Here is a 13341-nt window from a genome sequence, read left to right as displayed (position 1 = left end):
TTGTACACGAAACGGATCGTCCAAAGATCGCTTGCCGGTGATATTATCGGTGAAATACGAGCTTTGATGTTACCGAAGGTTACTCTGAACGGTGCAAATAACGATGCCGTGTACTTATTTTCATTTTCATTCGTTTCAAGCAAGAATAAAATATTTCATCGAACAGAGAACGAGTTCTCCTCCCCCGTTTACCGTTTACGCATAAAGTCATCGATTATTAAAGAATCGCGATATCGTTAAAATCGCATAGATCACTCGATGGTCTTCTCGTTTTCACAGCACGGTATATCCTTTTTGCGCTCGCATCCGCTCGCTGCATAATTCGCGCGGCATTTTTTCCCTCGATAAGAACGGTCGCACGCTCGATCGTGGATTTTCTCGCTGAAGAAGAAAATTGATTCGCGTCTCGATACGACCTCCTGTCCACGATTTCATTCATGACGGAAGGTTTTACCAATACGCCGAGCTACGCGCGAAATTCCTTTCGAAATCAACTTAATTCTACTTTTACCGAAACTTTCTCCATTTTTATCAAACCTTAAGTCACTACCTCGCTGTCTCTTGCTTAATTTTTTACTCCTTATACGTACTTAATGTTATCGTTGCTCGTTTTTCCATCTTACGGAGCAAAATAAAGAAAACAGAACTTTCGTTTTGTCGCTGGATCGCGTAATACGATTCGACCTTTCAATTATATTCCGTTATATCAATAACAGAAACATTTTTAATAGCAGTCACCTATGTTTTTAATTACACAATTTGTTTTACGAATTAACAGATCGAAAAATTTCATAGATTAAGTGTTGCAAAGCTAGAATTTTATAACTGCAAGATTTTCTCTTGCAATTTTCCTCCGAGTATCGTATGAGCAGCAATTGCGGCTGCAGTTGAAATCATCTGTGTTTTATCCGAAATTTCCAAACTTCAAGTAATCTCCGTTCCATTCTCACGACTGATCGGATCAAACTTGTACGGCATCACGGTGATCCAGAAGCGTCTAATCTACGCGTATGTTTTCTTGTCACCTCGAAAGGATTGACTCGCGCAGCTCCAGTCATTGACTCTGCTTCCGGTTCGGTTCTCTGTTGCTCGCATTGTTATCTCTGACGATTCCCGTTCCTCGTTCCACTCTCTTCTTTCTAGTTTGCGGGCGGCTCTGTCTTTCTCCTTGGCTCGCGTGCTTCTCGCTCCGCTCTTCTATTCATCCTTTCGTCTCTATCTACACAGTTACACGATTCGTTCTCCCGCTTTATACGTGTGTGTATATATGTATATATATATATATATATGTATATACGTGTATATACGTATACATATACATAGAGAGACACAGACCCGTTTTTCCTTCTCATTCCACACTCCAGGCTTTCCCTCATTCCTTTCCCTCTTGGTCCTTTCCAGCTTTTCTTTCTCTCAACATCTCGCGTCGCACTCTTTTCGTCGGTTCGCAGTTACGTCCGACTTCGTCTCGCCGATCGACGTTACGGCGAACCCTCTTTCCTTTTCTTTCTTTTTTGTTTCTTTTTTTTTCTCGTGAATCTCGGTTGCACACTGGGTCGTTCTGTTTCCAGAACCCCATAGCTGACGACGATGAGATAGAATAGAGATCCGAGTAGGAGGCCTCGGTTTCTCCTGTATACATCCGCGTACCTGGTGTGCGCCGATGAATGGGTGTATTTCAGGGGTTGCTGAATTAGTAACGCGATACCTGGCACCGCGATTTTCTCGCGCCTGCACCCTACCGATGACGGCCCGCTTCCCGCCACTTCCCTTATCCTAACCTCCATGCCATCCCAGCTCATCTCCCAACCCCTTTCCCTCCATTCTTTTCTCGTCGCGGACGGAATCATTTTATTCGAGATAGCCCGAGTTAACGTGGCATAACGTCGTAGGTTTTGGATGTTACGGTATTTCCTTTTGTTTTTCAAGAGCGGTGCATAATTTTTCAAGCAACTCAGCCAACCTCATGTCGCGGAGAATAAAAATATTTTTCAAGCCACCGTCGTGATTGTCAGCTCTACGCATTGTTCACACTGGATTATTATAACAGAGAAGAACACGGCGACGACACTTGACGTACTCGTGGCTCGTTGCGAAGATTCGTTACGCTCGTTCCCGATATCGCGTTTTTACATTCGCGTGCAAACGTCGACCGAACTCTGTATTAAAAATTAAGTGGTACTCTAACCATTCGAGTATTATTATACCTTATTACAATATCTTACCTTATTTTTGTCTGCCAGCGATTATATACGATTATATAGGATTATACCTTGTGCCGTACAATTCCTGTTATACTGTATATTTCTGCAAATATCATATATCCCTGATAATTTATGTAACTGATATAAGATATCCTTCTTGTCACGCGACCATTATATCTACTTTTCCTTTCTTCGGCGTTCTATATATAACTTTGATATTACAATCAGCCTCGATTATACCAGCGAGTTATCGAGCATGTGTCTTTGATTCGAGTGCTTCTTATAGTTGCACATTTATGGTACAGTTCCGGCATCGTATGATACCGAAGCTGCATTAAGATGCAACATCTTCTCAACGGCCATTTCCTCTCAACGTTTTTACTTTAACAATTTTACGAGCAACGATCGAAGCTTAGACTTTGTTCGTTTCATCTATTTAAGCCATTTATTGGTATCGTGTCGGTACGAGTTTTAACAGTCGTGCGTAACGAACGTTTTACTTTATCGTTGTGTTTATCGACGAAGTACGACGATTCACTTGATCTTCAAGTAAACAAATTCCACTACTATATTTATACTCGTATAGTCGAGGGCGTATAGGTGATGTATAGGGCTACATTCGCCCCTTACGAACCTCGGGTTGGCTAAATTTTGCGTTTCGATGATTTCGCAAGCACGATGCGGAAACAACTTTATACAGCCTCGCGTCGTATTTGGCATCGAAGGTCGTACAGCACATTGGCAACGAAACGCAGCATTGTAGCCAACTTGTGCTTCACGCTTGCCGCACACATAGTGTTCGCATTTCGATTTCTCCCCCTTGGACCGTTTGATAGCTCGCGATGACAGGTGCAGAACCCGAGATCCAAGGACTACTCGCTCGGCCGCTCGTCATCGTCGTTGCACCACCGAGGCAGCGACGCTTACAATAGGCACGATAAAACACGGGACTACGTCTGTGTAATAACTTTCCAAAAAATTCACCAAACGTTCCTTGTTTCTCCTCGTTTCGTTTAATATTTCTACGTTTACAAAACAGTAAATACTTCAGAAGCAATATCCGCGGCAATTTGCTCTTTCACGGACTTCTCCGTTCGTCGCGAACGCTTCGTACTTTTTACATCCGAAATAATTCTTCCGGAGCACGCGAACGGATACAAAGCGTACCTACGCGATTCACGATTTCCAGAATCCTCCAAGTTATCAAGCACGCTCGAGGCGGCTCTCTCGCGGATGGCTGCCTGTAATAGCCTTTTTTTACTTAATATCCCCTGCCGAATAGCCTGGCCGCCTCGTGTTCCAGGTATACGCGAGTGTCGTGGGTAGAACAATGTGGTATTTTTTTGCGGAGGTTCCACGGGATGCGTATAACAGTGCATGAGGCCTAGCCTACGGTTTTATGGCCGCGTAATGGGCCCCTTAGCCTCTCTACCCGGGGCTTCGCACAGCAATACGAACCGAGGTCCCGATATCCTCGCTCACCTCTGCCGTTTTCTCCGTTTCTACACACGCGTCTTGTTGCACTCGCCAAAACTACGACCATCTCGAATCGCCGTTGTCGAGCGTCTGATTTTCGTTACGGTATCGGTATATCGATTTTATCTAACTCCCGTTTTACGCAATATCGTTAAACTTTCACCTGTTCACGAATCATACTTGCACCACATTAATCGAGAACGAAGTTTACATTGTTCTCGTTTTAATAGGTACGATGGTATCGTAACGTTTATTGCTTCAAAGGAATCTCAAGCTTCCTCTGGGCAATAGCACGATACGTTTACTTCGTTGGATCTCTTCTCTACACCCATATAAAATAAATCATGCACAGATACGATAGTCATACAGTTTTATAACGTGTACATATATAAAGTTAGACGAATTCGTGTCGTGCAAAAGAGTAAGTCAGCAGTCGCGCGTATAGCTACGAGTCTCGTACCGTACACCCGTAGAAGAGCCTGGCGAGAAAGCGCATGTTCGCTAGATCAGAGAAACGTTTCCTCGAATAATAAATTCGATCTTAAGAGCTCGAAGCATTCCGCGGTAATAGCAAGAACAGTAGGTTCGAAAGTTCGATCTTATTAGCCAGTTTCGACGAAAGAGCGCACGTGCGATCGTTTCGCGCGAATCAATCGCCGAGCGTCGATCATCGACTACGATTTCCGGTGACGCGATCGACAACTTTGGCTATCATCGTCCGACGTCGCTCGATTCCGTTGCCGCGGTACTTTCCTAATAGAATAACCTGCCGGTGTCCTCGGCGACCGATATTTCCGTCTGCTTATACGCATAATCGTAAGTGGATGGCAAAAGGAAGTCGGAGGTTAGTGGTTAAGCCTTGGTCGAAGATTAGCGTCGGCAAGACTGAAACTTTAAACGAGACCGTTTCTTAGCTTAAATCCTTTTAAATCCTCGATTTAAATGCGCTAATTGAAGACCGACCGAAACAGCGCGGATTCTTACCGTACCTACCATGATAATTTGACACAAGTAGGGACGAACGACGCAGGGAAAGGACATTCAGCGACAGTAGGTTCCGTTTATTCGGGTATGTTCTACGATCGTATTTATATTCGGACGTTTCCCGCTGAAAGTATAAATTTGTAATTTCCGAAATTAAAATACGACAACCGATATGCATATTTTCGTACGTCTTTAACACCATTAATGAATTAGTGTAGTATATTTCATTATATGTCTCTTACGTGTCACTTATCACTCATACTTAAAATTTCCATAATAGAAATAAAAATAAACAATTGGTTATTTCGTTATATTTGCTTACATTTCGTGAAATCGATCGAATCAATCGTACCGCTCGACCAATACTTATTTAAATACGATAAAAGATTCTTCCGTAATAATAGAGTCAGAAGGTTGGATTTCATATTTATCTCTGCATAGGTTTCGTTTAAAACTTGCGCCTTTTCCGAACTTTCGTAAACGTCGTTTCTCAGAGTATCCTATACTCTAAGATACTGGCTGTACAAAAGTTTAATTAAGTAACTTAATGAGTATCCGAGAACGTAGAGCATCTTGGGAGAGACCAACGAATACAATAAACCGACCGTCCGAAATCCTGGTATTCGTCGCCTACTACAAGTTCCATGTTCCGAGTTTGAATGTGCCCCGATTAAACGAGAGACCATCGGTCGATGGTTCGATCTGCTTGTCCAGTCCAGATCCGAAGCAACCGGAACGCTTAGTCATGCTCGACGTTCCCAGGCGTGGAACGCTTCAAGCGGTGTGGCCGAGACTTCTATATAGATACATCGTATATATGTAGGTATATAAATATCCAGGTACCTACATACCCGCAAAGCTTCGTAGTCACGTAACAACTTATGTATGACCGCAAAGGACTACAAAGGAATTTATACGTCAAATTTGTGATTGACCGTTTCTCTTGTAATTTTAATAGCGCCGCGTGCAAACACACTTTTTAAATACGATATCATTGCGACAGAAAAGTAGTGACCTATACTCAAAGCACGTGCAGTATGCTGTAGGTGCAAAATTTTATCGTAAATCAGGATGAAATGATTTTAATGGCAGTTTCCCTTTTTTTTTGTATCCGACAGCTCTCTCTCTTTTACTAGGTTTCGCTAATCTCGAAGCGAGGTGCGAGGTCTGTAATAATTTTACGCTGTTGGAGAATGAACGTTGCCGTAATAACGACATATCATCGACATCGTTTCGATTTTATTACACGAAACATGCCTGACAAATATACGTTCCGAACCTCTCGCAAACCACTTGCGATTGGCATTAGGCTGCCAATTCGTTTTAAGGCAACGGCTCGCTTCGTTTTTCATGCTGCGATTCTCGGTTCAGTTACTTAACCGTAGCGTACTTACTAAGGTGCTGAGAACACATACGTAACGAGAAGCGTGTCGTTTTGATAGACCGGTCGCGTATTATCTCGAGACGAAATTAAGAAGGTGGTAGAGGGAGGAGGCGAGGCTAGCGGAGACGGAAATAGCGGAGACGTTCAGAGAACTGTCCGAGGGTTCGCGCGATAGCGAACGAGGCAGAAGAGAGGGAGGACGACCACAGCGACGTGCCGGAAGCGAGCAGGTGACTAGTAGTTCCGCTCCATCGAACGCTGTTCCGCGCCACGGCCACTCAAGATCGACTCCGTACTCCTCGGTTGCAGACCATCTTTGAATTCGCATCATCACACGCGACCGACTTTTCGACCATCTTTATACTCGTTGCTTCTCTTGCTTGTTCATCGCGTCACCGTTGACCCTTCGACGCATTCGTTTCCGCGACATCGACTTTTCCACTAGTACGAAGTAGTAACCCGGTAGCACGACTATGGGATCTTCGACTACAGAGATTACACGCAACTTACGGTCGTGATTTTTCAGATTTTTAAGCGCTAAGGGAAAGGATTGCGATTGGAGAGCAGTTTAGGCGCATTGCGCGCTGTGGTTAAGTAACCTGTTGGGGAAACGATTAATTAATAAACATGAAAGGGATCAAAGATCAATGCGACCTGCTCAACGTGTTTCATGCCGTGTCGTCGACGATTTCTCTTCCACGATTTAACGAGGCGTAGTATCGAGGACCTTATCGTCGAATATGGAATATTTTCCAACGGAAAATGTTACTTTTACACGTACGATATGATCGAGTTAAAAAAGAAGCAACCTCTGTTCCGTTACTTTGAACATCAAACACGATATTTTACAAATCAAGCGAGCTTCGATATACGCAAAAAGCTTTGCCTGTATCTTTAACAGCGAACGATTTACAACACTTTGAACGAGACACCTAGTAGAATAACGTTACATCGTGTAACGCATTTGCGGTAATATGCTCGATTCTTCTTTACGATGCACACGAACGAATCTGGTTTCATAGTATTAGGAAGATGTATATTTCAACAGATTTACCAAATGCACGACCCTAGACCCGGAATTAAACGTTTCTTTGAACGCGGTTTTTACAGCTTGTTACTCGAAAATTATTCGTTCGCTAAAAATTAGTAGCAACTCGGGGAAACGTAATCGATGTTGCAAAATTTCATATTTTCATTTTGTTCAATTCGTTCAGCAACACGGATTGTTTGCTTATTCGTTTCATACGGTTACATCGATCGTTATTAACATTGCATTGCTCGTGTAACTATAATCTCAGGTTCGAGGGAAATGACAATGTATAAATCTTACAGACGACTGTTCGACACACCGCATAGTTATATCATTATCTCTGTTCTCCTCTTTGAAGTAACTAAGTCGAAGAAACTATACTCCATTTAACTTACATCGTTTATACAGAAATCATACGTGCATTTTCGTTACTTTTCTTATCGAATTCGATGAATAAATTGAAAGCGCTATTTTTCTTGCTGTCTATCATCGATCGTTCTCGATAATATTTCTCAAACCGTTATTAGCGATTTACGAATAGAACTTTCTCTTAGTTAATATTCGATTAAATGATCGCAATTTCTCTTCGTTTCGCTGACATATCGACTTATTCTAGCATTGAAACAATCTGCTGCCGATGCTAGATTTACATTTTTAACATTCCGATATTTAAATATGCGTCACCGCGACATATCTAACGTGTCTAATTTCCTCGTAAAATGGTCTGTACCTTTACTCGAACGATTAAATTAAATCGCAATCGACGTTATCTATTTAGCAACTAGAGAATGATCGTTAAAAACACGGTTGAAAATGTGTATGGATGATGTTGATCGTAAAGAGTACCTTTACATAGAGAGAGAGAGAAAGAGAGAGAGAGAGGAAAAGCAAAGAACCGATAAATTGGTAAGAGTATATCGGTTCAGTTATTATCTGAAACGTAACGATACATACTATCAAGATATTCGATATATTATTTATACATAGGCGTTTCACGTTAAAAGGAACTTACGTTTTAAGCGTAGTGACATCGAGTTTAAAATAAGAAACGATGCAAACTGGAAAAATACGTGGCTGCGAGATCGAAGCAAGTCGGTTCGTTCTGCCGATTCGACGAAAAGATTGGACATCGATGGAGCACACAGGTCCGTTAAACGATCGTGACGCGTCGTGAGGATTCCCACAGTCACCCCATGACCCGCGGTGCTGTCGCGTAGCTCGAGTGGATCGGCCGAGTCGCGCAATCGGGCCCTCCCCACTAACGTAGCTGGTCGGTCCGATAATTGGCCCGTTCGCTAATTTCCAAATGCCCCGTCGCGGATACGACAACTGGCAGGGCTGTAGAACGTCGACAACGACGAACGATAGGTAAGCGACGAAGACAGTGCCGAGAGAGCCGCTCACCCTACGTGGCATTACGTCGAATAGAGAAATCCGAGGGCACTGTAACCCGGCGTGTATATCGCAAACGAGTGATTTGCATCAAATTGATCCGTTAAGTCAACAAGACCAGTTATACGTTCGAGGTGTATTCCTCGTCTCGGTACCACGGATCCCGTCTCACAGCACGGCCCGAAGTTGACTCGTTGCGCAACTGGGGCTGACCCCCGATGGAACGATTTGCTCCGCAACCGATCCTTTCTACCACGAAACTGCGAAAGATGATTGATGTGGGAGCGGTCTACGGCGATCCATTTCGTTTCGTTTCGTTTCGTTTCTTGTGCCGATTCGTCGGGGAGCGTGTCTCGTCCGGCCACGGACCCGAACGCTCCCGAACTGCCTAATGCCCAAGTCCCTGGATCGAGTCTCCGAGTCCGATGGATGAAATAATTCATCCATGGCCACGTTCCACGTCTTTCTTTCTTTCTTCGTTTTCGGTAAGCCCGACGATGTGGCAGCGTGTTTTGCATTCTAGTCTGGCAATATTTTTCCTCTCTCCCGCGTGCTTACTTTCTTCTTTGCGTACGATCAACGATATACGCGAAACCACGTAGTAACGTAGTGGCTGATGTTTTATCGTTAATTTCGTACGAAATATCTCTATACGTATTACTAAAAGGCTGAGTATCGGTGAAGTGTATATCAACCAAAGGGATGTTACGCCGCGTAAAGCGAAGAAAAGCAATATCTCGTTGGTAAAAAACGAGCCGTATTAAAAGTCAGAAAACCGTTTCCTATATAGTAAACTTAAACGGCCGGGAAAATAGAGATTTACCGAAGATAGTTATTCGCTGGGATGTAGGCAACCGAGCAAGAGGTATCTGCCGTTTGGTTTATGGGTGAACGATTATGTATGTGGAATGAATAAATCACGAGTACCAGGTAACGCAGCTACCACGTTCGCGCATACCTCGTGCCTCCCGGAAAGAGGAGAGCATTCCTAGTCATTTTACCGGAGCATACGTATGGAAACATGCCCGATGGTCCGCTATGGAAGAGGAATTCCTCGCTTGTAGCACGTGTAACGAAGAATTCGTTCTGGCCTCGTTCGTGCCGCACGGTCAATCAAAAATCCCGATGGCAGGTCGTAAAATTCCGCTGTTCCTTTACTTCCTGCATCAATCATACGTGTACTCAAACCTTTACAGTCTGCCTTTTGTGTTCGGGCACACGGTTCACTTTCACGGATCAAGGAGAACCTGTCGATTCTTCGCCGAACGATCCATCGTATTGTCTCAATTGAGTTGATATTTTCGCGTTCTTCCACGAAGTTGGACGATCGCCAATCTCTAGAAAGCGTTTCCATGAGCGACTCCGTGAGTGTTACGCTGTACAGTTGCTTGACGTTCATTCTCAACGATAATTAACTTTGAAAATTTCCAATTACCTATTTATCTTGTCGCTTTCTTCCTTCGATCGCTTTCTTTTTGCTTCTCGTCCGACTTGCCTACGTTGGACGTTACCTTAAAAACGAACAATTCGTTTCCTTTGGCAATATCGAAATTACGTATTTAGCAGTTAAAAATGCTGAACGAGACAAACGAGTACGTTGCAGCGGCGAAACATGGCAAAACGACAAATGTAAGACAACGATAAAAGAACAACGAATATTCGGATAATCAATGTTCTCTAGCCGCGATGATTCATCGCCGTAGTTCGCTTCTTACGTATCGATGCTTAGTTTCGATCTTGCGAGCACATACCAAACGTTATCGAGCCCAAAGTGGAGCAAACATCGTGGATTGCCGACCCAGAAGCCCGCCGTATCTTTGTATCCGTGGCATCGAAAACTTTCGTAACATGCTCGAACATCTACGTTCTTACGTGAGAAGTTTTACGAATGGCAACGCTAAACGAACAACCACCGATCTATGCTTTTCTATATCAAACTTTATGAAGCGAACGCAGCCATAGAAATCTTATCACGTTTTGTTTGTCGCGTTGTTCTCCAACGATGAATAAATCATAAGGTATTCGTATCTTATCAAATTTATAAGTATCGAAACCTTGCGTATTGATTTCACTGAAATATCTTATTCTTGGATATCAACAATGAAATGTAAATTATCCAATCTATAATCTTATTTCTTAAAACAGCCTATTTTGCAATTAGTTTGCAACCTACCGACTAAAATGACGCGCTATCAAATAGAAATATTTCTATATTCGTGTCATTAGTATAGTGACCGAATGATTAAGCTGCGGATTTTTATGCACTTATGGGGAAACAGGTACAGCGTTTTTTTTTCTAATATTTCGCGCGTAAAACAATTTTCCATCCAAGCTCTATTGCTTCTCTTTCTTTGTGTCTTCAAAGATACGAATTTACATAAAAATCCGCAGCCAGGTGATAATCGTTTGTGGAATACTCGAACCTATTAAACTTTCATACGTGTTTTTAACTAAGCGACAAATAAAGAGGCTATTGCTTTCCGAAGGATGGACGACATTTGACGACGTGGTTTTACGTAAAAAATGGACTTTAAAAAATTTGATATATATCAAATAGTAAAACTCTCTTTTAAATAAACGATGACGCGCGCGTGTGTGTATATAAGTTTCCACTCGCGAAGAAAGGAGCATGCTTTTACGTAGCAGTTTAAAGAGGAGAAATCAAGACTGAATAGAGTTTGGTATGTATTTGAATGAAACCGTGTGTCTTTAACGACGCGGAGTTCACCGAGTAAAGTCTCCTAGACTTCCCCTTGTAACAGAAATAGGTATACCGCGCGCAGTCTATGTCACAGTAGCCAGTTTCTAACGATAAGAATATTTTCTTTATACATATTTCTTTCGTAATCATTTTATTACGGCCATAAATTTCTGGCTCGAACGCTGCAAGACGCGAACTTTATAGCCGTTGATGCTATAGCGTTACATCATCCAACTTTCACATACGTTTATCGAGAATCTATTCATCTTGAAATCGTAATAACAACGAAGTTACATTCGTCCAAAAATTATCCCTCGGTTCCGTTTTTACGAAGAATTATCGAGAACCGAGCGGAAACATCGAGATAACCTGAACATTATCATTTTCGAAGCAAGATATTATTGGAAGTTTAACTTTAAAGGAACGAAACATCGGAGTTTTAACGATATGCGTTTAACAACGTTACGCGGCAAACCTGCAGCCTTTCAGTTGTAGAAAAAATATGTGGCGTCTTTTGTGGACGCTACGGTCACCCAATCTCAAAAGTATCAATTTGGAACGGGAAATAGCAAGAGGGTGGAACATTTTGCAATTTGGAAGAAACAAACGCTGCTGTTGCAAATTCCAGAACACGAAGGTGTTAGGAGTATACCATGTTGGAATTTCGTGTCTTACATTACACCTACTACTTACCGTTGGTAAAGTTGAAGTTAATTTCATATCAAACATCGAATTATGTATACAAGTTGCGTTACGAAAGAAAACTCCTACGGAAGAAATTATACCAATTATAAATACAATTTATCAATGAAATTCAGTAACTTCATGGCATAAGGATAGCATAAGGACTCCGTTAAAATTGAAATGAAAATCATGGATTGTATTTCATATAAATTTGGTTTGTCTTCGAAACAATGCAACGACAAATATACCGATAATTTCTGTTGCGTTCAAATCTTAATGTACACGTGTCTATTCGTTATTCTAAATCTTCGTTAATTTCCGTAAAGTAAAATACCATTAAACGACCGTTATTACAAAATAAACAAAAGCAACTTGGTTTCAATTTCAGCAGAGTCACGGCGTACAACGAAGGGACGAATCGATAAGACAGCAGCGTGCAAACCACGTCCGGAACTGGTCACATCAAGTTGAACGCTCTACTGTCCATAATTCCCCGCAATTCAGCGTGAGAGGAACTCGCGGTAGGACCAAGCACCTAAATGAAGCCGTGTGCTTCTAACGACATGCACTCCGACGAGGAAGGAAAGACGAGATTCTGTTGGTAAAAGGGATGCACCACGTACCGTCTGCGTTGCACTGCCACCGACCTCGAGAATATTTACTAATTCCCGTTGCGTAGCGAGATAACGTTGGAAGGAGAGCGGAGGAGAAGAAGAGTCGGTTGTCGTAGGACGTCGAGCGGACTAGGAAAGAGATGGCCAACGGTAGGTCCAGAAAACGGCAGAAGCGGAAGAAAAAGGCAAGGAAACGGAGGAAGACGAGAAAGAGGCAGGACAATGGTGTAGAGATAGCGCGCGGGAAAGAAGGAGAAAGGCAGTGGTGTACGCAAAACGAGAAAGAATCGCGGTAAGACATCTGTAGAGAGAAAGAGCGGACAGAGGAAAACACGGGAAAGAGAAACGAGATAGAACGATTTTCCCTCTACTCCGGAGAGGCAACGACTACCAATTCCCTTATACCCACCAGCCACCAACCCACCACCCTCGAAAAGAGTATTTAAAGTGACGTCACGCGGTGCGGGGCGGGGGAGGTGAGGAAGAAGAGGAAGAAGAGGAAGAAGAGGAGGAGGAGGAGGAGGAGGAGAAGGAGGAGGAGGAGGAAGAAGAAGAAGAGGCGGAGGAGAGTCGAGGGGGAAGGGGTTGTTCGGGCAACAGGAAAGAGAGAAAGAGTAAACTGGCGAAAGAGAAAGGGGGAGGACAGGGAGATGCTTTAAGACGCTCAATATAAATACTAGAGGGGGTTGAGAAAAAGGGTTGCTTCCCTTCGGGCCGACGACGCCGGCCGAAGCGTGTACGCTCAAGAAGAGCGTGAAAGAAAGACAGCGGAGCAAGGACCATCCAACAGAGAGGGACGGTGTACATCGTGGAAGAAGAAAGGTAAGAAGGATGGAAAGCCTCGCAGGATAGGTGGTGGATTGGCGGGCGGG

At 43.1% G+C, this 13341-nt stretch overlaps 1 long non-coding RNA gene across 2 annotated transcripts in view; it reads left to right on the top strand.

Moving 5' to 3' along the window:
- LOC117151735 overlaps positions 1-13341 on the top strand; it is a 55970-nt gene that overhangs the window by 34044 nt on the left and 8585 nt on the right. For both annotated transcript variants that reach the window (XR_004461842.1, XR_004461841.1), the window contains exon 2: positions 12244-13291. This is a non-coding gene — a long non-coding RNA (uncharacterized LOC117151735). The remainder of the gene's footprint in view (positions 1-12243; positions 13292-13341) is intronic.

Source organism: Bombus impatiens, unplaced genomic scaffold, assembly GCF_000188095.3.
Source record: "Bombus impatiens unplaced genomic scaffold, BIMP_2.2 scf_0389, whole genome shotgun sequence".
Taxonomy (NCBI): Eukaryota; Metazoa; Arthropoda; class Insecta; order Hymenoptera; family Apidae; genus Bombus; species Bombus impatiens.
The sequence above is the reverse complement of the archived record's forward strand: the minus strand, read 5'-3'. Positions and strand labels throughout refer to the sequence as shown.